The 22,445-nt window shown below is 39.6% G+C and overlaps 1 pseudogene; it reads right to left on the reverse strand.

Moving 5' to 3' along the window:
* Positions 1-6,427: 6,427 nt before the first annotated feature.
* The window catches only part of LOC132531266 (lethal(2) giant larvae protein homolog 1-like), a 118,875-nt pseudogene continuing 102,857 nt past the window's right edge, over positions 6,428-22,445 (reverse strand).

Genomic DNA, 22,445 nt, shown 5'->3' on the forward strand with positions numbered 1-22,445 from the left:
GACACTTAGGCAACCCTGGAGGGATATCTAGGTGCATGTTTCGTAGAAAACAGACCAATGATGGAACCCCTGCGGCACTGTTTTCTTCTACCCTTATCCAACGTCTTAAGTACTATGGGTTTATTTTATTCATCAGGCTAATTATAAATGATTTAACACTATAATCTGGAATAAAACTTTTTATTTTTTGTAAACTGACTCTGTGGATGAAATATTTTCCTTCCCATTTCTAGAATACCTGTTATTATGGTTTACAGAATCAATGATTTTTACATTTCACAAAATTTCTAAGAAGATCTGAACATAGATGATGGCAAACAAAGGATAGAGGTTCAATGAAACGGTTCAGGGGGTCAATAATTTAACACTTTGAGAAAGTATGTAATATCCATTCTCACACAGATCTCTAAGATAGATTTCTTCATTAAAAATCTATTAAGAGTTAGAAGGAATTTGTTAAACAAATTATTAATATTTCAGGGCACTGCTAAATAGCAAATTAAAACAAAGCTAAAGTAGCACAGAAAAATCATATTTTGGGAATAAAAATGAATTTCCACTTGACAGTTTTACCAAAGGCTAATTATTTCTAAAATATTTCAATTTGGAATCTTAATTTTTTTTTTTTTAAAACCAGTACTATTTTGGGTCATGTGTTTCTCTTCTTAAGAAGGAAAAACACACATACACTCATATTGATTATTTCTATTGACTCTTTTTCTTTACAAATGCAAATCATCCCAAATTATAGTAAAAGAGTGCACGCTTGTCTTCCTCTTGACCACCATGTATGGCCCCTGATGACCTTCAGTTTACAAATCTTTGTATTTTGGTTTATAATACTAGGTGTGTATTCTGTAAGTAATAAAATGTTTCCTAAAATGTTGAACAGATTACAGTCTTAAGGTTCATGAGATGTTTGCTTTATACCATATCAAATAAGTTTAGGCAACAAACTCCATAGAGTTTGGTTTTATCAAAAACTACTTTGAAAGACTATGCTTTAAATCCAGTCAAATATTTGGTCAATTAATTAAAAACCTGTTAAGTGCAGTCTGACAGCACTTGATTGAATTAGTAACACTATGGTAGTGTTCAGGCAGCTAAAGGGTTTATTAAGAGCCAGTAATTTGAATTCGGACATTTTTGAAGCATTACTTATATACGCAGAAACAATGGAGCTCATTTGTTTTTAATGCTTTCATCCATCTATCCACATATGCATGCATGCATATACGCATCCATCAAATATTTCTTGGTATTTTGTATTAAAACACTGCAAGTTTCTTAGAGAGAAATTAAGACAAAATTGTAACTATTCTCAAAACAGATTAGTGGAGGATAGGCAAAGTCACAGCTGCCGATCTCTGAATTTTGTCCTTCATGTAATTATAATACACCATAGAAAATAATATGTGGCCAAAGTTGTGTCAATTTTAAGAGGCTCTTGAAGGATGAGAAGAATAGGGATATGTAGAGATACAGGCAGTGGGGACCATATTCTAAGATGGAGGACATAGGATATTATCCCCACGAGGACAACCCTAGAAGTAGGATTCTGCATGCAGGTTGTGAATTGAAGAGTGTGAGTAGCTAGGTTTGGAGGGAGTTTAGGATATCTGAAGTGGTCACCTTTGCTGCATTTAGAAATGTGAGCTATTTGAGCAGAGGGGTATTTTGATGAAAAGCTTTTGATAACAATTATTCTGGTACAATTAGTGTGAGTTGGAGTTGAGAGATAAGAGACTATTATGACAGTCATTGGAGATGTTTCAACACAGGCTTGTGACAACTTGTAGGAATGTTAAAGGAGAATGAAGAAAAAAATGGGGAGTGGACTAGATTTTAAAGTACTTTCCATCCATGAGTTAGAGAAGTAGGATAGAAAACTAGGCTCTGGGTCTCACTCTCTAATTTGCATACTGGTTCCAGCACTCCTGACTATGACCTTAGGCAAATTATTTAGTTCTGCAAGTCCTCCAAGATTTACTCATCTGTAAAATAGGAATACTTTTAGAATCTATTTCACCATGTTAATGTAAGGTTTAAACAGGGTAACATATATGAAGCCCTTAGCACAGGGCTTCAAACAGAGAAGAGCTCAATAAATGTTTGCCTGTACTGTTATTTAATTTTTAGACATTAAGGTTCTGAACTATACTAAGAGAAAGGGGAGGAAATGGGTTAGGCAGAGAAAGGAGTGCTGAGGTAGAATTCATGGGATTTGGATATTCATTTGATCATTAAATGTAGATCAAACCAGGGCAAAGGACCAGGAGAAGTGAACAAAAACTGAACATTTTAAGAATGCATAACTATGATGATTGGATTGCTTCTATTCAAAATTAGAGAGATTTAAAAAAAGATTTCTCTGAATTTTCTTTTCTGAATTGACAAAGTTTTTAAAACTTAAATTTATGAATTAAAATATATATTTTGCGAACAGAATTGTTTTTAAATTGTTTGCTTCAAATTTGAGAAAACAATCAGGCATTTGACTTTTTTCCATCTGAGCTGAAAATCTTAAAAGTTATCCTTTCAACATGCCTATGGACACTGAATGAGCATTTGGTACTTAGTGCAACAGCATAGACTAGTGGTAGGAAGGAAGATTGTAACCAGGAGGCCTGGACATTACTTTTTATCATATCCAGGGCCCTTTTCAGTTTTAGGCTACAATGAGAACAAAATGGAAACAGACTATTTGACAAATAAAAAAATAGTTTAAGAGGTAGTTATTTTAATAGCTTAAGGCTTGTTTATTAATGACCAGGATATTTGAAAAATGCTTCCTTTTTTGACTGCTACAATAAGTAGCTTAATAGCAATGGTTACATATTCAAATTTCCTCGAAAACTTCGGCTATTTTAAACAATCTGTGTATGAAAACCTTTATCAGTTTTTAATTTGTGCCCTGGGGGATAATGGTGTCATTTCCTTATATTGAATGTCCTTATCCAGATAAGTGCTATAAATCAGTCAGCGAACATGTGTCTGCACTACGGACACTGCTGAGGGAAACAAAACGAACGTGATCCAGATCCTGAATTTATAAATGTGTAACCAAACATGTGTACAACTTATACAATATGGACAAAAGAAATAAGTGCTCTTTTACCAGTCTAAAAAGCCATGGAAGCACAGAGGATGAAGGGGTTAATTAAACTCCTTTCTAGGAGGAGAAATCTTTGCAGGATTCTGTACGCAAGATATTGCCCAGAACAGAGCGGACATTCAAAAATATTTATTTACTAAATGAATGATTGATAAATAAATTAATTCACCCCAAATTGTGATTTAAAACAACTATTGTTTTATTATCTCTCATGGTTTCAGTGGGTTGGAATTTGGAAGGGGTGCAGCTGGGTGGTCGAGGCTCAGGGTCTTTCTTGGGGCTGAGGTTAGATGGGGGCTAGAGGCAGTACTAGAGTTAGAAAAATGGGAGGCCAAGCAGCTGGGGGCCGCTTAGACACCTCTCTCTCTTCTTGTATTCTCATGGCTGCCATGTGGTTTCTCCTCTTGGGTGGGTTAGCCTTCCTCATGGCATGGTGGCCTCTGTGCAGTTGGGCTTTGTATACAGTTCCAAAGATAACAAAGCAGAAGCTTCACGGTCTTGAATGACCTAGCCACAAAAGTCAATAGCTTTGTAAATGCCATACTCTGTTAGTCAAAAGAGTCACCAAATCAGCTCATTTTAAAGGGAGGGCACATAGACCTCATCTTTCGCTGGGAGTAGTGTCAAAGTCACATTTAAGAAGAACATAGGGGAGGGAGGTAATATCGTAACTATCTGTGAAAAATTAAGTCACCACAGTGAATATAATGTTAGTTTTTAAGACATATAATGTCAAGTTCTTACATAACATTCCTTTTTGCCTTTTTTTAAGGAATATATCATGAAATCTGAAAAAAAAATTCAGAAATGGATTTGGAATCATAAGTCAGTATAGATTATTTATGAACTCCTCAATTTCTACTCAGTTTTTTATGGTATTTCTCATAAATTAGTATCTTTTAATGTGTTGAGTCTCCATTTAGGCTTTGTCTATGAGATTGTGTGCTAAACATCTGCAAATAACATATCTAATTAAGTCACTACCATGACCAAAAACTAATCTATCAAATCAACTCTTTGGTATCATATAACAACAACAACATGAAACAAAGAAAAACAAACATACACATAAGCAATCCCCCAAGGCGAGCCAAGACAAAAACTTGCCACATCAATAATTTACTTTTCACTTGTCAACAAGTTGCTTTGATAGGGTATAGGAGACAGAGACATGACAAAGAATACATCTTGGATTTGATTTTACCAAAATGTTGCATGAGGGTTACAACTAAATGGGTTTTGTTTTATTTCACATGCAAAAAATCTCTTTCCAAGAGCTTTGTGAGATATGTGAATTATTTCAGGCCCGTATGATACCACTTGGTGCACCAGAGCAGTTTAATCCACCTCTTTCACTTGTATGAACCAATACCAAGAGAGAGTAGAAACATTGAAAGCCTGTAGTATAAACTGCAAAGCCCCTAATGACTGAGAGTATGGTGGTAATTGTCTTCTGACCATGTGACCATGTAAGCCATTCAGTGAAAAATGTGAAATAACAGATGTTCCCGTAATGTCCTCTGATTACTGGAACTTACAGCTCACTAAGGGAAATATCAAGCTCTTTATATATGTATATTATTATTTTTGTAAACGAGAAAGGTAAGAGAGCACACTTTCAAAGTTGACTTTATGATACTTTTTGGATTATAAAAAAATTGACTACTAAAAAACCTACTTTTAATGTTTTCTTTTTAAGAATTAAGTACCACACTTAAAACTTAAAGGTTTTTGTATGTTATGATTTGATTAGCATTTTAGAATAAGGATGCAGTCTGAAAAGAAAATATTTTGCTTTAAGTTTACCTTTATTATTGTACTTATGGGGAAAGAAGCTTATTAAAGGAAATATTCTGAAAATAGCATGTGAATATAGGCACAGGTGATAAATAAAACAAAATTTTATTTAAGCCATTATTAAAATATTTAAACATGCATTGGTGTTTAAGGTATAATGTCGCTAGTAGAGTCTTAAGGTTGTTTGCTGCTGAGAAACTGGGTGCTGATTTTATTTTCAAGAGATTTTTTTTTTGTTTTTATAAATATCTCATAGCATCACAAGAAATAATAGCTCAGCACCTATCTCTTCGGCTGCAAATACCTTTTCAGTTCATTCATCTCCTTCATGTGTTCTGAGCTGCTAGATTCAGACCTGGGGAAAAATATTTTTCTCTTTTTCTGCAGTATTTCTTGCTTTGTTTTAGTTACCTCAATAACTCTTTCCCTTTGTTCTACTTTGGAAGGCACAGCCATTAAAGAAGTTCACAACTTATATTTTCTGTCTGAGGCTCAGAAAAGTTTCTCAGCATTTTCTCAAAGGCACATGGGTAACCTTATGAAGTTCAGGCATAAACTCCTTAATGTTTTGGCTAAAAATAAGTACCTGATTCCTTTCCCATTGCTCAACAACATTCTGGGTAACAATGCTGGGTACAGAGAATCATGTAAAATAGAATTATAATTAAAATATTTGTTCTGGCTCATTCTATTGATACTCTCTTTTTTTCCCCTTTTAAGAGATATTAAATGCTTTCTTTTTCAAAATTAAAAATCAGTAATTTTAATATTAAAACTGCTAATTTATAAAAAAGACAGAAAAAACCCCAAGGTACAATCTATAGGGAAACCCATCCTGCCCATCTGCCCACCCCCAGCCCAGTTTTAAAATGACTGTCCAGGGCTTCCCTGGTGGCGCAGTGGTTGAGAGTCCGCCTGCCGATGCAGGGGACACGGGTTCGTGCCCCGGCCCGGAAAGATCCCACATGCCGTGGAGAGGCTGGGCCCGTGAGCCATGGCCGCTGAGCCTGCGCGTCCGGAGCCTGTGCTCCACAACGGGAGAGGCCACAACCGTGAGAGGCCCGTGTACCGCAAAAAAAAAAAAAAAAAAAAAAAAGACTGTCCAGCCCAGCACGGACATTAGAAAAATTCTTTCTACAAAGGGAGTGGGAACGGACGGTGTGTGGAGTGGGAGGTAGCTTGGGATGCCTAGGCACCTGGGGTCCAGGGTAGCCACCTACCTGTAGGAAGGGTCAGTCTGAATCTGCCCCAGAGGCTCTGGGCCAAGTCCAGGCCCACAACCTGGGGTCAGGGTTGGCAGGTCCCACTGGAGCCAGCAGGTCAGCAGGTGTGGGTCCATGTAAAAGACCAAGAAGGGGTTGGGGTCCTGGGTTTCAGCTGCCAGCAGGGCAGGTAGGAGGTGGTCGGGTAGTTCTAGCCTTCCTCAGTTGATCAGGATGGCCCAGGCTCAAGCCCTGTCTTCTGCCAGCGTCCTCCGATTCTTCTCAGATTCCTCTACAGGGCCCAGGAAATCCTTCACGTCCTCCACCGTGACGTCCCCTGTCGTTCCAGCGTAGTGTCGTCACTGGTGGTCGAGTTGGTGGACATGGGTGAGAACACGCTTCCATCGCCGCTCCGTGGAGCCAAGACGATGCCTACGGTCCCGTTAGCCTGTCTCAGCTTTGGCAACTCTGGGAGCCTGCAGCTGGCACCGGTGGCATCGCGGGGGCCAGCTAATGTCCAGAGAGCCGAGGGGCTCTGTGACGTTCTGGACGCTTACAGAGAAGCGTTCAAGCTCTCATGGAGAAATCAGGTAAAAACTGGCTGTGGCGCCTGAAGACATAGGAGGTGACGCGGCTGTGTCCCCCTTCTGGCTACAGGAGTAGTACACCTGGGGTCGCAGGCCAGGCACCGAGAAGACATGGGCATTGCCCAGGCTGGGGAGGCAGACCAGGCACGTCTTGGCATAGTCCTCTCAGGCCATACGCGACAGCCCTCGTGGGCCAGTGCCATCTTGTATACGCGACAGCCCTCGTGGGCCATCGGCCTGAACTTTGTCTCGGCGCTTTCCTTGGGCAGCGTAAACTCCTTGAACGGCCCCGCCCACCCGGTGAGCACGGCGCCCGCCCTACAAGTCCTGCGCCCGCCCTACAAGTCCTGCGCCTGCGCCAGAACCCACGAGGCCTCCTCATAGGTCAGGCTAGGGACGTTTGCGTGCGTCCTACGCTGGGAGTGCCGACACGAGCCCGCGGGGCGTCAGCCGCTCCTCAGAGCCCTTCTGGCGGCTCCCGCAGCTTCCTGACGCCTGCATGGCTGGAGCGTAGCAAACACGGAGCCCGAGTTGGTTGTGGCTACATCTCAAGGAACATGCCAGCAAAGTATCATAGAAGTGCACAGCGCCCGGGAGGGAGTCCTCGGCTGACCGGGGCTGATGCAGAGCTGCAGTGGCATCATCCCCAGGTCTTGGGGGCAGGCCTGTTCCGCCAGCAGCGTGTCGGCTTTCTGAAACTTGCTGTTGGCATTAGCATGCTACTTCTTGCCTGAGACAGCTCTTCCGCATGCGCCCGAAAGACCACAGCAATTTTGTAAGCAACTTCACCTGGGATAGCGGCCTCTCCATGGCCTGGGAGTCGTTGGGGTGAAGGGTTCACTTGGCTAGACCAGGGCTCTTACACGGGTAGTCAAAGAGGCCAAAGCCATGACTTGTGCCAAAAGCCACAGGCTGCACTCGGCGTGCTGCGAGACGGCAGGGATGGCATCGGGTGACGGCACTGAACCAGCACATGGGCTGGAAGCCGGAGGCCAGGGCAGCGGCCCAGGCGCAGGATCAGCTGCCCACGGTCCTTCCACGTGAAGCCCTCGTGGTCCTGGAGGGGGTCTACGCTGGCCATGCTGACTGCCTGCTTCTAAGGCACGTTGATTAGCTCCAGCACCAGCACCTGGCCTGCAGTGCCGGCCATCACCAGCTGGGCTGTGTACTTGCAGAACTCCAACTTCTTTCTGCACGCTGAGCAGAGGATCGTCGCTGCAGTGTTAGAAGCAGCCAATCTTAAGGAAGGGCGGCCAGTCGTCTACTGTGGCTTAGGCCAGGTTGTTGGCATGCGTGCTGTCCGTCTGGAAGAGGCCAGCAGTGCTCAACTTGCCGGATGGTTGGGGCGCCACAGCGGAGGCATCCCAGAACCACATGATGCTGTCCTCATGGCCAGTCAGCAGCAGCCCTTGCTGCGATGGCTACGGACTAGGTTCTGATTCCAGTGATGGGCCAGCTCGTGGTGCAGGAGGCTGGCTGGGAGCTCTGCAGCTCGCTAACGCTCACGATGCGGGCCCACAGCTTGTCTGGGACATTGGCGACATGGGCTGAACAGGTAAGAGTGGACAGAAACTGTCTTAATATTGAACATTTACAGGAGAATAATTTTTCTAGTCCTTAACCATACCATTTCACATCCAAACATGCTGGGCCACTCAATGAGGAGTTGGGCGTATTCTTTTTTTTTTTTTGCGGTACGCGGGCCTCCACTGCTGTGGCCCCTCCCGTTGCGGAGCACAGGCTCCGGACGCGCAGGCTCAGCGGCCATGGCTCACGGGCCCAGCCGCTCCGCGGCATGTGGGATCCTCCCGGACCGGGGCACGAACCCGCGTCCCCTGCATCGGCAGGCGGACTCTCAACCACTGCGCCACCAGGGCGTATTCTTTATTTGAAACAGGCTAGGTATGAAGAAAGATGGAGGAATCATAGTATTAAAGATGGATTCTACTCGAACTGTCTGTACTGCAACATCTCTTAGTTCATACCAACAATATTGTTATATCTACCACTTGCAATTTCTAAGTCATTTTCTCATTAAATTAGCGGTTGAGCAGGTGTAGCTAAAAGTGTCTTCAGTCACTTCTGCCTTAATTTGAGAGACTTTTGCAAACCATTGAAATTTAATTTTGGAATCTCATTCAGTAAGCTGGAAAAACAACAATGGCAAACTGGTGTTTTGGTGTTGCTTTTACATTTGGTGATACAGTTAGGGCTTTTATTACCAAAGGAAAGTGATAACTGTGAAAAAAATCATGACAGTTCTAACAATTAGTAGATTAAAGGTTTTATATACATTATCGAACGCCCCTCAGTAATTCTGGAAATAAGAGAGATGTAAATGCTGCTATTTGTGTTTTCTACAGAAGTCAGTAGTATTAAATTATTAAAAATATATAATATATATTTTACATGCAAATATATATACAGTGTGTGTGTATACACACACACACACACACACACACACACACAGAATGAGAATAGCTTATAGCTTAGTTTTCCCAGTTTTTCAACTTTCTCTTCCTCGTCAATGGTTTCCTTCAAGGATGTCTTTTATATAAAGCATCCTAGAATGTTCTGTTTCCCACCTCATTTATCATTTAGTTGCCATGTTTTATTCTTTGTTTCAACTGGCTAATGTTAAGAGATCGATGGTCCAGTACATAAACAAACTGACCAGGAGGGCTAGAGAAGACACCATGAGGCTCAGAACAAAACCCTTCTTACTGACATTTCCCTTATGAACACGGCCTGCTGAAAAGCTGTTATTGAATGAAGAATATATCACCAGGGCTTCCCTGGTGGCGCAGTGGTTGAGAGTCTGCCTGCCGATGCAGGGGACACGGGTTCGTGCCCCGGTCCGGGAAGATCCCACATGCCGTGGAGCGGCTGGGCCCGTGAGCCATGGCCGCTGAGCCTGTGCGTCCGGAGCCTGTGCCCGACAATGGGAGAGGCCACAACAGTGAGAGGCCTGCGTACCGCAAAAAAAAAAAAAAAAAAAAGAATATATCACCAAATGGAGGTTTGAAATTGACCATTCCACCACACACTCACCACAGTTGGAAAACTACTGCCTTGAGTTGACATCTGTCTTCTTCTTGGGTTCCTAGACTTTGTCACTAATCTCACCATTGAGCAAATACAAGTACATCTGCTTTCCAAGAAAGGTTCCTTTGCATTACAAATATTACACTATAATTTCTAAGTTAGTGCAGTAACCCATAAACATTAGCGTTGCTCCCAAACTATGCTGAATGTACAGAGTAAACCATGAGTCACAAAATATTTTCTCCAAAGCCAAGCGCATCCTTCATGTGAACAGTTTTTAAAACTGATGCAGACACGCTCATGAGCGACACTGTTGCTAATAGTTAGAACTTTTTCTGACCTTTGAAACCATTCTTCAGCATTAGGTTTCAGGTCCTACAGTGAACGGAACACAAAGCTTAAAGATGAACAAATGTAAATTAAGATAAGTGTATTTTCAGTAAATATACTGGAAGAGTATGCCAAAGGAAATTTTCACATTACTTCATTTTCTGAGCTTGAATTTTTGCTTTCTTATATAGACAAGTGCATACACACACACAAACACAGTCACACATATACCTGTTGGTACACACATACCTTGTGTTCACTAAAAATGGGCTGACGTTCTGGATTTGATGATTTTCAGTGGCATAGCCTAACCAAAACTTTATCAATCAGGAATTTTAAAAGTCTGTCTTTTAGGATCTCCACTCATTCCCATCAGGTTTCTCTCCGAGTAGGTTCCCTTCTGCTGGTCAGAATCAACATTAAGAAGCATATTTGCTATCAGGTAGATCTCAACATCTGTTTTAGTTTTATTTTTTTTTAGCAGCAGAACAGCCCAGATTTTCTTTGTAATTTATTTTTGATATCACTATCATTCCATTTTCTCCATGCTTCCCTTTTGAAGTACATTTAAATCTTCCTTAAAATATAGTGAGCACTCCTCTAGAGAACGCCTAACTTTATTTTAGTTCCTTTGATTTGTAATGCATAGCTTTAGCAGTCCGTCTCAACATATTATTTGTTTTCATCGCACTTGGTTACTTCCTTCCAAGTAATCCATTCGGTAACGTGTCTTATAAATCTCCCATAAACAGAGGTAGTTTTTAAAGAAAACAGGAAAACAACTGTGGGAGTAAATGTGTTGTCCTAATTGACAGGTGTTTTGACCACTAAACCACTTTTAAATTCTCAAATTGATGTGTTTGTGTGTGTGTGTTTTATCAGTCCTCCATGCTGTGTTGCCTGCTAATTTAGTTCAGTCTACTATCTAGGAAATAACTCCTTTCTTTCCAAGATCCAGGTCATTACTGTGAATAATTAAAAAGCAGGGCTCTTCCCTATTGGTAAATTCTTTCCACCTTGAAATAATTCCGTTGCCTGGCACAGCTGTGGTCATCATGCCCGACCCTTCACCCAGTTTTCAGGCTCCTTTGCCAGCTCCCTGACTATGGTGGGTCTGCACTTTAGGTACTCACTTTCCTTGCTGATTTCCTGACGATATAAGTATAATATTAAACGCACATGCAGTTCCTTACCGTGTTCCTCTTTTGTGCCAATTATGTATCTTGATTTGGTCTTTTGTGTCTATTTTTTCCTAACTTACACAGACCTTCTTCTCCAGCAAAATCGAATATGTGCAGCATCAGTTAGTGTCCTGCCCCAAATGTTCTCTCTCGTGTCTCTCAAGGTGCAAGCTTAGTGCTAGACTTTCCTTTTTTCATGCTGCTTAGAAATTCTATGACATTCATTGTCTGTGCTATTTTTGGTAGATGCCCAATAAACCTTTCTGAATTGAAATATGTATTTCTTTCATTAAAATATAAGCTCCTTGGGGACAGGGACTGTGCCTTAGTGCCACTTGCAATGTACATTTGGTATTAGATATTTTAATTTTGTTTTAGAAATTTAGTTATTTTTTTGCTGTGTTGGGTCTTCGTTGCTGTGCGAGGGCTTTCTCTAGTTGCGGTGAGCGGGGGCCCCTTTAAGTTGCAGTGCGCGGGCTTCTCATTGCTGTGGCTTCTCTTGTTGAGGAGCACGGGCTCTAGGCGCATGGGCCCAGTAGTTGTGGCACGTGGGCTCAGTAGTTGTGGCGCACGAGCTTAACTGCTCTGTGGCATGTGTGACCTTCCCGGACCAGGGATTGAACCTGTGTCCCCTGCGTTGGCAGGTAGATTTCCTAACCAGTGTGCCACCAGGGGAGTCCGGTATTGGATATTTTAAAAACCTATTTTTTTGATTGACAGATTGGTTTGATAAGCTATTTTCCTTGAGTTTCTCTTTTTTAGAAAGGTCAGACTTTTGATTTGTCTACTCTTACAAGTCGTCTATTTCACATGGTAGTTCCTTAAAGGGATTTAGCTGTTTCCTTGTCACTATGTCACTATCCTTCTTCTGGCTCTTCTAGATTTTGCTGTGTGTATCTTATGGGGAAAGAACACATTTGTCCAGTCTGCTTCTTTATAGGAATAACTGGAAGGGCAATAATTCGGCATTTGTTAGTTTTTAAAAAATGGAAGGAAGGGGAGGCTTTTAATTGTATGGGAAATTTAATTAGATTTAGACTAATTAAATTCATTTTTTATATTAACATGTGCACAAATATTATTGCATCTCGTTAGATTTCATTCTTCTAGCCTTACTGAACAATATTCAGTAGTAGTTTCAGATTACAATAAGTTCATTATGAAGATAAGGTGGAATTAGTGTAGGAAGCTCAGCTGGTTGAAGGGGTCTGTACTTTAATTACTGCAGAGGGTGTGCATATTAATTACAACACAAGTGATATTTACTGTACCTCAGGAACATATGACAGGGTAAAGATACTGACAGCACCAGCTAATAAACTCAGTATGATAATGAGGAGAAAAGACCATAAAAATAGAAGGAAATAAAATTATTCATAAAGTATATTGATCCCAAAGTAAAGACATTAAGCTCTGATGAAGGGCAACAAAAGGGAAGCTCCTCACTTTATCAAACAAATAACCAAAGTAGAGAAATGTTAGCAAGGAGACAGATTGTCATTATTCTGGTCACATGATCACACTCCAGAGAGTACACAGGAGCCATAAAATGGGAGATTTTTAATAAATCAGGAGAAAGCCATACTGTCACCTGCAGGAACCGAGGTCGCAGTGGCTAAGGACAGCTCCTGGGAGTGGAGAAGTCGGATATGCTGCAGGGCAAACAGGGAAGGAACCGCACGCACACAAAATCTGGTTCAAGAGCCGCTGTGCCCTCTGGAAAAGAGAGGGGGCACCTACAAACACTCTGAAAATAGTTCTCAGTAGCAACCCAGAGGCCGTCACTCACTTTTCCCTGTGGTTTGAAATCACCAGCTGTGATTTTGAGATGGTGAAGGGAAACCAGTGGGGCTTGGTTGGATAATTGTTCCCAGGAAATGCTCATTTCTGCCATGATCCTGTCTAAATCTATACAGCTCAAAGGCAAGTTCAAATTTTGGCCTAGAGTGGTTAAATCTGAAGTTTTATTTGTTTTGTTTTTACATGGGCCTTCCAAAAGAATGGTCATTTTTAAAACAATTATTTAGTCAACTACTAGCATTTATAAACAAGTTTATTTTAGAAAAAAAATTGGCCAACATGCTGGTTCTTCATTTACATTAAATAATTAATATAGTCAAGCTTTTGCTAAGTATGTATTTGTTATTTTGGAGTTTATCAGCCAGAATCTGCCAGATACTGCTCATAGTTGACATATGGAAAGAAAGGATATTAATTACCTATTTATTTTAACACGTGAAATGATGATGTGGACCAAACTCTTTGAATAGCTTTAAGTTAATTTTATGAGGAAAACATTTTTTTGTGGGCGTATGTATGATTTTACTGTATATTGGAAATATGTGATATATATTTGTATATGTGAACTTGAGTGTGTATATAATAGAATACGCAGTTCTGGTTCAAACACCTCCAAAGAATAAATTATTATTCACTAGAACCTAGAGAAAATGGAGAGAAGGGCATACCTAGGGCAGTACATAACCTGGGCCTGCATCTTGGTAACAAAATTAGAGTCGTCTGGAGACAGAAGACAAAAGAAGAGAGTCCTCATTTTGGTTGAAATCCATAAAATCATGAACTGAAAGGATTAGACATCAAATTACAGAATTAAATTATGGAAAAAAATCTCACTTTGCAACTTAGGCAAGACAAATACAAGGAATAACTGATTCCCTCACATCTGAAGTATTTTAAGTTATGCATCCCGGAGCAGAAGTGAGGATAGCCCTGGACACTATCATGAAGTAGGGGTGCCATCCCTTGTTTCCAATTTCTCCCTCTGCCCTTTTCAGGGCCTTACTTTTATCCATCCCTAATATATTCCTGTGGTTTCACGCTAGCTTTTCTCTCCTTTGGTGGTGGGTTGAAAAGTTGTTTCACTCACATTAAGATGAAATATATCCAGCGATATTTTTATTTTAATAGCACAAGGCTTCATGTAAGCTCACATGTTATAACTTGACTGTTAATGAAGTAGTTATATACAAGTAGAAGAATCCACCTGAAATTACTCAGATGTATCAAATATGCATATGACCCACATGAAAGGTCAAACATAGAACATAGGGAAAAGAGGTGGTAATTCAAGTTTTATAATTGTTATTGTTGTGAAATGGGTTACTTTCTTTTTTTAAAAATTTTTATTGGAGTATAGTTGATTTACAATGTTGCGTTAGTTTCAGGCAAAGTGAATGTTATACATATATCCACTGTTTTTTTTTAAAGATTCTTTTTCCATATAGGCCATTACAGAGTATTGAGTAGAGTTCCCTGTGGAAATGGGTTACTTTAATCAATATATGTGTGACATTACAATGTTAAGGCACAAGGCTATGGGACCTGGAACGTGGTGGGTTGGTGTTTGATAAATATTTATTGAATGAATAAATAACAAATGATTGAATGAATTGACCTCAGGTGGTGTTTGATCAGTCTTTGAAAATTATTGGCAGTGTTTCTGCTATGCCTAGTGAACTGGGTACTGGCTGTCACACTGGCCTTGGGCTTTTGTGCTAGCAGGCCCTAATTACAGTATCTCTGTCATCACCTGAGATGTGAATGCTGGCTGGAGGATTACCACTGTTGGGTGGCTAGGCCCTTGCCCCGTGTTTGGATGTAAAGGATGTAGGTCATAATGGGAGATTGATGCACTTGTGTTGAAATCTGGAACATGAAGCTGTCTGCATCTCACCCCTTGGGAGGTTCAAACAGTTATGATAAATATAAATAGCTTTAGCAGACTTTCAGTTATCAAGATGTTGATGTATGTTTTCTTGTTCAAAATATCCTGACACTTGGAATCAAAAGAATGGTTTAGGTGCATACCAATTATATGTACAAGCTTCTTGGGAACAGATGGGAAATTCCAAGCCTATGACCCCCTATCAACTAGGATTTAGGCTGGGCTTAGTTGAGTATAATTCTGATTTTCTGTTAGTGTTTTATGGATGCCTGATATAACATTACTTCTCTTTGACAAGGTTTCAAATTTTTCCTCTTAGTATGATTTTTCCTGAAAAAATCATACTAAGAGGAAACTCACAAGGTTCCTGCTGCCCTTGTGCCATCTCATTGCCCTTAGCTTCTTCCCTTCCCTCATATACATTGCTTCAGTGACCTGTAGTTCATTGTTCACCATTATTTTTCATCCTTTTCCCATCTATTGATAATTTGGTTCTGATACTGTTTCTGCAATTGATACTTTCTCTTTTACGTGGTCTTACCTTACTGGTTAATTTTTTAACTTGCCATTCGGGAACCACTCTTTTCTTTTTCAGCAGAGAAAGAGTTGAGTTTATTGAGAAACTAGTTTAGGGACATCAATCGATCAATGTCCATTTAAGAAAGGTCCGTCTTTAGCTTCCTTCATTTATTTATTTGAATTATGAGGAGATAAAGAATATTTGATGCAGGTATTAAATAGACATGGAGTCTGATGTTCAACATGTTGGAGAAAGCAGAGGATTTAGGAATTAAAATAGCAGTGAGACAAAATGGGTTGTATTACCTAAAGATTGGGATAACAGCCTGTATCATCAACTTAAGGAAATTGTTAGTTTTACATTTGAAATAAGTATAGGAGCAATCTAACCACACTCATTGGTTAAAGTTAAATATTTAAGTTTAAACACAATAAGTGACCTTTAAAAATATGAAATTACATTTGACCCAATATGCTTTGTAATCTCTACAGTTACAGGGAGCCACAAAACCCTTGTGTTTCAACTACACAGAACATCTTGTTGATTTTCACTGCAGTGGAGTGAAAATTAGAGAAATTTCTCAAAGCATTTGAACCTTAGTGCAGAGTTTAAATCCTTTACGCACCTCAAGCTCCAAGTAATTTCATAGATTAAAGTTTCAGAAGGTTAAGTTTCTGGTATAAAAAGTTTGTGTTTGTGTACATTGATAATTAGAAAAAAGTATTTCATGAAAATCTGAGGAGGTATGATTGAATAGATAATTAAAAATCGTAACATTCTAATCAATAAAAGAGATGGATACGATTGCTCTTGCCATTCTATTTCTTGGACCTTGTAAATCTTCATAAATCCTTTTCCTTTTTTTTTTTAAGATCATGTTGTATATTCATTACCACAAAGTGGGAGTCATAGTCAAGGTTTCCTGTAAGTCTTAGGTTGTAGAGCTCCAACGAATGTGCTAAAGTAATAATTCATTGAGAAACCTCAAAAGTGCCTCGTAGAATATGGTATTAATAGAAATGGAGGAACAGAAAAGGCAACCTGTGATGGAAAATTCACAAATCTCTTAGAAATTGTCAAATGGATCAACATCACTAGGAATTCTTGAGAAGAGGGAAGGTGCTATGCTTGTATTTGATTTAACAATAACAAACACCAAAGCAAAACTGATTTCATTTGGGAAGGATCATTTTTTCAGTTACCTTTTCTGAAATAATCCCCACCCTCTGTTCCCTCATTCCTGTTACAATTAGTCATTACCTACTGTTGCTTGTGATTTGTTGGCAGTCTCTAACTGCAATCTGTTGCTCTGTGACAGATCGATTCTTTTAGCCCAGACTCATTCCTGAATTCAGCCAAAATTAAAAAGAATTATATCTATATGTGTGTGTACATACACACACACACACATTATATTCCTCTGGCTAATGTGGCAGATCATTCTTTAAAAAGGTGCTTTTAAGGGAGACCATTAATGAACCTTGCATGTATACAGCAGGAGTGAACACTATTAAGTGACCCCCTATGCAGAATGGGTTCAGAATGCAGATGTGTAGACTGTGGACTTTGAAGTACATTCTTTTAAGTCGTCACTTTTAAAGGAGATAATTTCAGAGCAATATTTTTGTTAGAGAAGAGGTGTTGCTTCTGAGCCTACTGAAGAGAATTTGTAGAAATCTTGTTTATACCCACACACATAGATGTATACACACACCACTGCATTTAAATAATTCCAGTAAGATTCATATTCCTCGGGTTTTTTCAGAAAAAGAAATTAAAGTTTTGTTGCAATCAATTTAACAGTCAGAGCTTTGGTGTAGCAAAATATATGCTTCGTAGCCCTTCAAAATTTATGCAGTTTGTACATATAGATATATGCTGTATATATTTTGAAGTGATTCGTATGTTGAATTTTTTTCCTCACTTAAAACCATGCCGCATAATTGATTGGGAGAGTTACTGTCGTCACAGTCTATTTTTGCAGCAAAGCAGAGGCTATTTGAGATGCTTGTGGGTTTTTTTTTTTGTTTTTTTCTTAAATGCTTTTACTTTTGCAAGGAAAGGAAAAACTAGTCATTATATAGCAAGATACTATTCATTGTTGGTTTGTTCTGAACAATGTGGAATTAAGTAACATTATTGCATGACAAGATCAATATGTTAAAAAAACACATTTTTTCCATTAGCCTTTGGTGTTACTGTTGTCTGACTCAGTGCAACTGTATTTGGTGAAACACACACAAAATCCGTACACACTCATATACTCACTGACATTTTAAAAATGTGTAGTCTGTTGAGTTTGCTACCTTACAGATCCAAGGAACAGCTTGCTTCTCGACATTTATATATAATGTTACCTCCGTCACAAGGCCAGGGCCATAAGAGTTGCCAAATTAAGGAAATTGGTGGGCTAGTGAGGAAAATACTGCTGAGCCAAAAGGCAGATGTTTCACTGTATGTTATACATTGGTGGAATACCCTCAATCGGTCAGCATCATTTTCTCAAAGTATAAACTAGCCACTCTCCTGGTTCCTCTTTCCATTTCAGGTTTTTAAAGGGGCCCCTTGTTTGGCTGCTGGAAAACTACCAGCTTTCCTCACTCTAGAAATAAGACAAGGTAGTCATTCATGACCACTTGAGAAATTTACTTGAGAAATTTCTTACCACTTGAGAAATTTACTCTGACCACTTGAGAAATACTTAAAAAATCTTTTTCAAGCTCAATTTGGAAGGTGGCTGTAGGTATTATGGTCATTATGCAACTTTACAAATAAATCCATGACAGCTGATACAGAATTTAAACAGTATATCAATATATGCATGCCATAGGGGCTAGTCAATAGCATAGGCAGGATTAGGTTGCAAAATGCTTGCATTTTTAGTCTAATTACTCTTCTTATCAAATCCTTTTATGAATAAAAAGAAAAGTCCTTAAACATAGAAGTGTGGAAATTGAGAACTGAAAATGTTACTCCAAGTAACCAAGGGATATAGAAAGGGGCAGCTCTATTATACTTTGTTTTGCATTATTACTGCCTTTAAAATCATTTAGTATAATCTTTTTCCAAAATTATAAGGATTTTTCTTTACAATTAAAAATGTTTTTTACAATTTTATAACTTTGCAGACTTAAGACTAGAAAAATTATTTAAGTGAACACACTAATTCATTGAAACATTACATAAGATTAAAGTCTACTTTTAACATGATATTGTACATAGGCTCTAAAGACTTTATCAAATTATTTGGATTTTACTAGATCTGAATAAATAGCAGAAAACACACAGTAACTAATTCAAACATATTTCTTTGTTCTGGTAAATTACTACATATGCTTCTAGCTCCCTAGTATCGGTGGTTCTATAAAAGGAGAATTTCTTTTTTTTTGCCATCCCAGTGTGTTTTATCCACCATTTAAAAACACATTTGAAATATATTGCAATCGTGTGAGAAGTGACATAAATACATTTGGTGATTAATATTTATTTGATCAACTGTGAGTGCAACAATATGACTTCTAATTTGAAACCACACAAGCTTCCTTTTCAGCAATTCTGCCTTTCAAAGCCTTGCATTTGCTATAGCACAGGCTGATCTTGGAAAGAGAATCTGTTAGACGTACTTTACCCTACCCTTTTTCCAACTTAACTGTTGAAACAGGACAGTGGGCATTTAGCCCTATTTCCAGGTGTGCCATATTGAAACTTGTAAAATGTGTGAGGGGATGGGGAAACTCTTAGACTCTAGGCCTCTGGGTGATTCCGGAGAGCTTGGCCTGTTGACATTTGTTCCAGGGTGTGTGTATTTGAAGGTCTATATTACGTTGTCTGCAATATATAAACACGCTCCCATACATATTCTGTAAAAATGGCAGAGTAGATGTCAGGAAGGCGTCTCCCAATGTTAAATAATGATTCTGTTCCTTCTCATATTGTTATTCCTATTGTTTTATTTCTATCCCCTGTGCTCGTGGTGTCTTTTGTGGTGCTTCAGCTGTGATGAGATGGCGGGTGAACAGCTTCCTCCAGAATTGACGCCAGCTGGTTTGGAAGACTGGCAAACCCTCAACTCTCCCTCTATCCACCACGTTAGAGATTGACTTTATTATCTGCTGTAGCTCCACGCCATGCCCAGTCTCCAGTGGCCCAGAATGCAGGCACGTAACACAGCCCCATTCACCATCGCACTTATTTTGATTTAGTCATAACTTCAGGAATTGCCTTTTAACAACCACCTCAAAAAAAGTGAGGGTCATCTACTTCTAATGCTGGAAACCCTGTGATAATCTGTTCCATGCATTCAAATGAAAATATGACTTCTTGGCAGAGAATAGCATTATAATGTAAAATCCCATATGCTGTTATACAGTATGTTGCAATCTGTTTTACGGCTGCCTCTATTCTAACGAGTGAATACTGCCAATAAAGCAATTGAAGATAACACTAATTGCTTATTTCTGTGATCCATAATTTTTATGGCTGCCTTATAGCTCTTTAGTCAAATAGATGCTTTTTGGCCTTTAAGATCTAGAACTCATGTACTGTAGCAGTTGAAACTGGAAATGTACATGCTGGCCTGAGAGGCTTTTCTGTACCCGATGGATAGGATTCAGCAGAAAAATAATGGAAAGGTGCGAAAAAAAATATAGAAGTCTTAACTGGGCTCTGACAGGTAAACACAAGATTTTATCAGTACTTAGGTCACTTTAAATAAATGTATACATATATGGCTGTGTATGAAACAAAATTAGGCTGTTAGGTCTTCTTTGCCTTCATGCATTTTGGGGCCTGTTGAACGCAAAAGTAACCATGGAAGGCGTTGGTGGTGTGTGAGCACAGCTAGTTGGAGACTGTGTTTGATCTTGGCCTTTTCCACATACTGACTTTGTGATCTTGAGCCAGTGATTCAGCTTTTCTGAGTTTAGGTTCCTCTTAGGAATGCTGTGATGACTAACTGGATGGGACACACTTTGATGACTGTAGAATACTGTACCCATGTTAGTGATTGTCTCTGCTTGATCCCTGTTTGGGGCCATCATGACATGCTTTCTCATGAATAATCTTATAGGAACTCCAGATTATACAACATTTGTCCAAGAATTTTTCCAGTCTTTTGCCCCTCAAAGACTGTGGGCCAGCAACACTGGCCTCCCCTAGGAGCTTGGTAGAGACGCAGGATCTCTGTCTCCACCCCAGACCTGCTGACCAGACTCTTCCTTTTATCAAGATCCTTAGGTGATTAGTACACACGCTTGTCTAACGTACCTCATAGATGAGGGAGTTGAGATGCAGCAAGGTGAAGTGATTCTCAAGAGGTCTGTAGTGTGTTCAGAGTTAAGCTGGGACCAGAGTCCAGGTGTTCAGACCCTAAATCCAATCCACACTTGTCTCCACCTTAAAATATAGAAGGTTTAATTTTATCATGTGACAGATTTCAGATTAACTACATAGGCTCAAAAGTGGGCAACATGTTTGTAGCTTAAAATAGTATAAGTCAGAAAAGCCATCTGTTTCTGCTTTATTTGGTCAGATAGCGAAAATAAAAATCAAAGCAATCAATAGGTTGTATTACTGAGCTTAAGTTATATATAAAATGTGTCTAGAGTACCCATAGATTTCTATTCATGAAGTTCAGTAGACATGTTCTCAAATTCTCAGATGGAAGAATTTAAGATATATGCCCTTAAAATCAGACAAAGTGCATGTGCAAAGATCACAGGGACCTACTATTCCAGTTTTCTATTTGTGTCCAGCTTTCTAGCTATTATGATCTCTTTGGTAGGAAAAAGAGGTGATGCTTATGTATAAATAAGTATTTATTTATCCTATTCCAACAGAAATATACAATGTGCTGTGCCCAAATAGAAGTGCAAAAGGATTTTACAAACAATAGCTTAACAATGCTCATAATTCCCTGATGAGGTATATACTCTAGTTCTACCAATATATATATGTTATCGGACACACCGGCAATGTTGCATTTATTAAAAGCTGAGCATTGTGAACTACATGTAAATTATGATCTCATATAATATTCACCAAAACTCTATGGGGTGCTGTTGTTATCCTCATTTTATAAGTGAAATGATGACCTCAGGTTGAGAGAGGTCAAGAAAAGAATGTGCCCAAGGACACATAGCTGCAAGATATAACAGAGGGAGAACCCTCAGGAATGAGGAGTTTAAGTGAACCTTCTAAATTAATATTGTGACTTGGGGGTAAAACTTTTGAGTCCTAACCCCTCATGTTCTACTTTCATTAGAGCTCTTCTCGAGACCTGAACCTCTACTGTAATTTCATGCAGTGAGGTTGGGGTGGTGGTGGCCTTTTCTCCCTTTTGCACCCAGCACACGGATGGGTGGGACAGCCGAGGCCCCGGACTCCTCAGAGGAGTCTGCAGCCGGGGAAGGAAGGAGCCTTAAACTCGTCTCCTCTCCACAGTCAGATCTGCTTCGCCAGAGATGCCGAGTCTAGGTTCTTGACTCAAAGGCTCTTGTTCTCTAGAACTGAGATGGACAACAAATCAGGTTTGTAATATAAATGCCAGCATGCTTGTGAATGAAAAGTACTTACTTTTAAAATACCTACTTTTCATACTTCATGAAATCAGCTGCACAAGCTTTCACAGAGAAATGAGTATTGAAGACAAAACGAGGAGACAGAGCTACCCAAAATGGTTCCAGATACAGCTGTGGGAGCTTTATGACTGAAGGTGCAGAGCTGAAGAGAAATGCTTGAGAGAAAAGCAAGGAGCACGGATGAGAAAGAACCAGAACGAGTAATTGAGAGAGTCTAAGTAAAACGCTCATTAATAAGCAAAAGGTAAAATGAGTCATCTGGAAAAAGAAAGAAATCACATGCACCCAAGCAAACTTACGATAGGCACCCCTATTTCATAGGACACACTCAGCTCCATGCTGATAGTCTGTGTGTGGAATCTCTAAAGCTGTACCCTGCCAAATGTTAACTGTTAGTACGTGCCG

This window comes from Lagenorhynchus albirostris, chromosome 13, assembly GCF_949774975.1.
Source record: "Lagenorhynchus albirostris chromosome 13, mLagAlb1.1, whole genome shotgun sequence".
NCBI classification, from domain to species: domain Eukaryota; kingdom Metazoa; phylum Chordata; class Mammalia; order Artiodactyla; family Delphinidae; genus Lagenorhynchus; species Lagenorhynchus albirostris.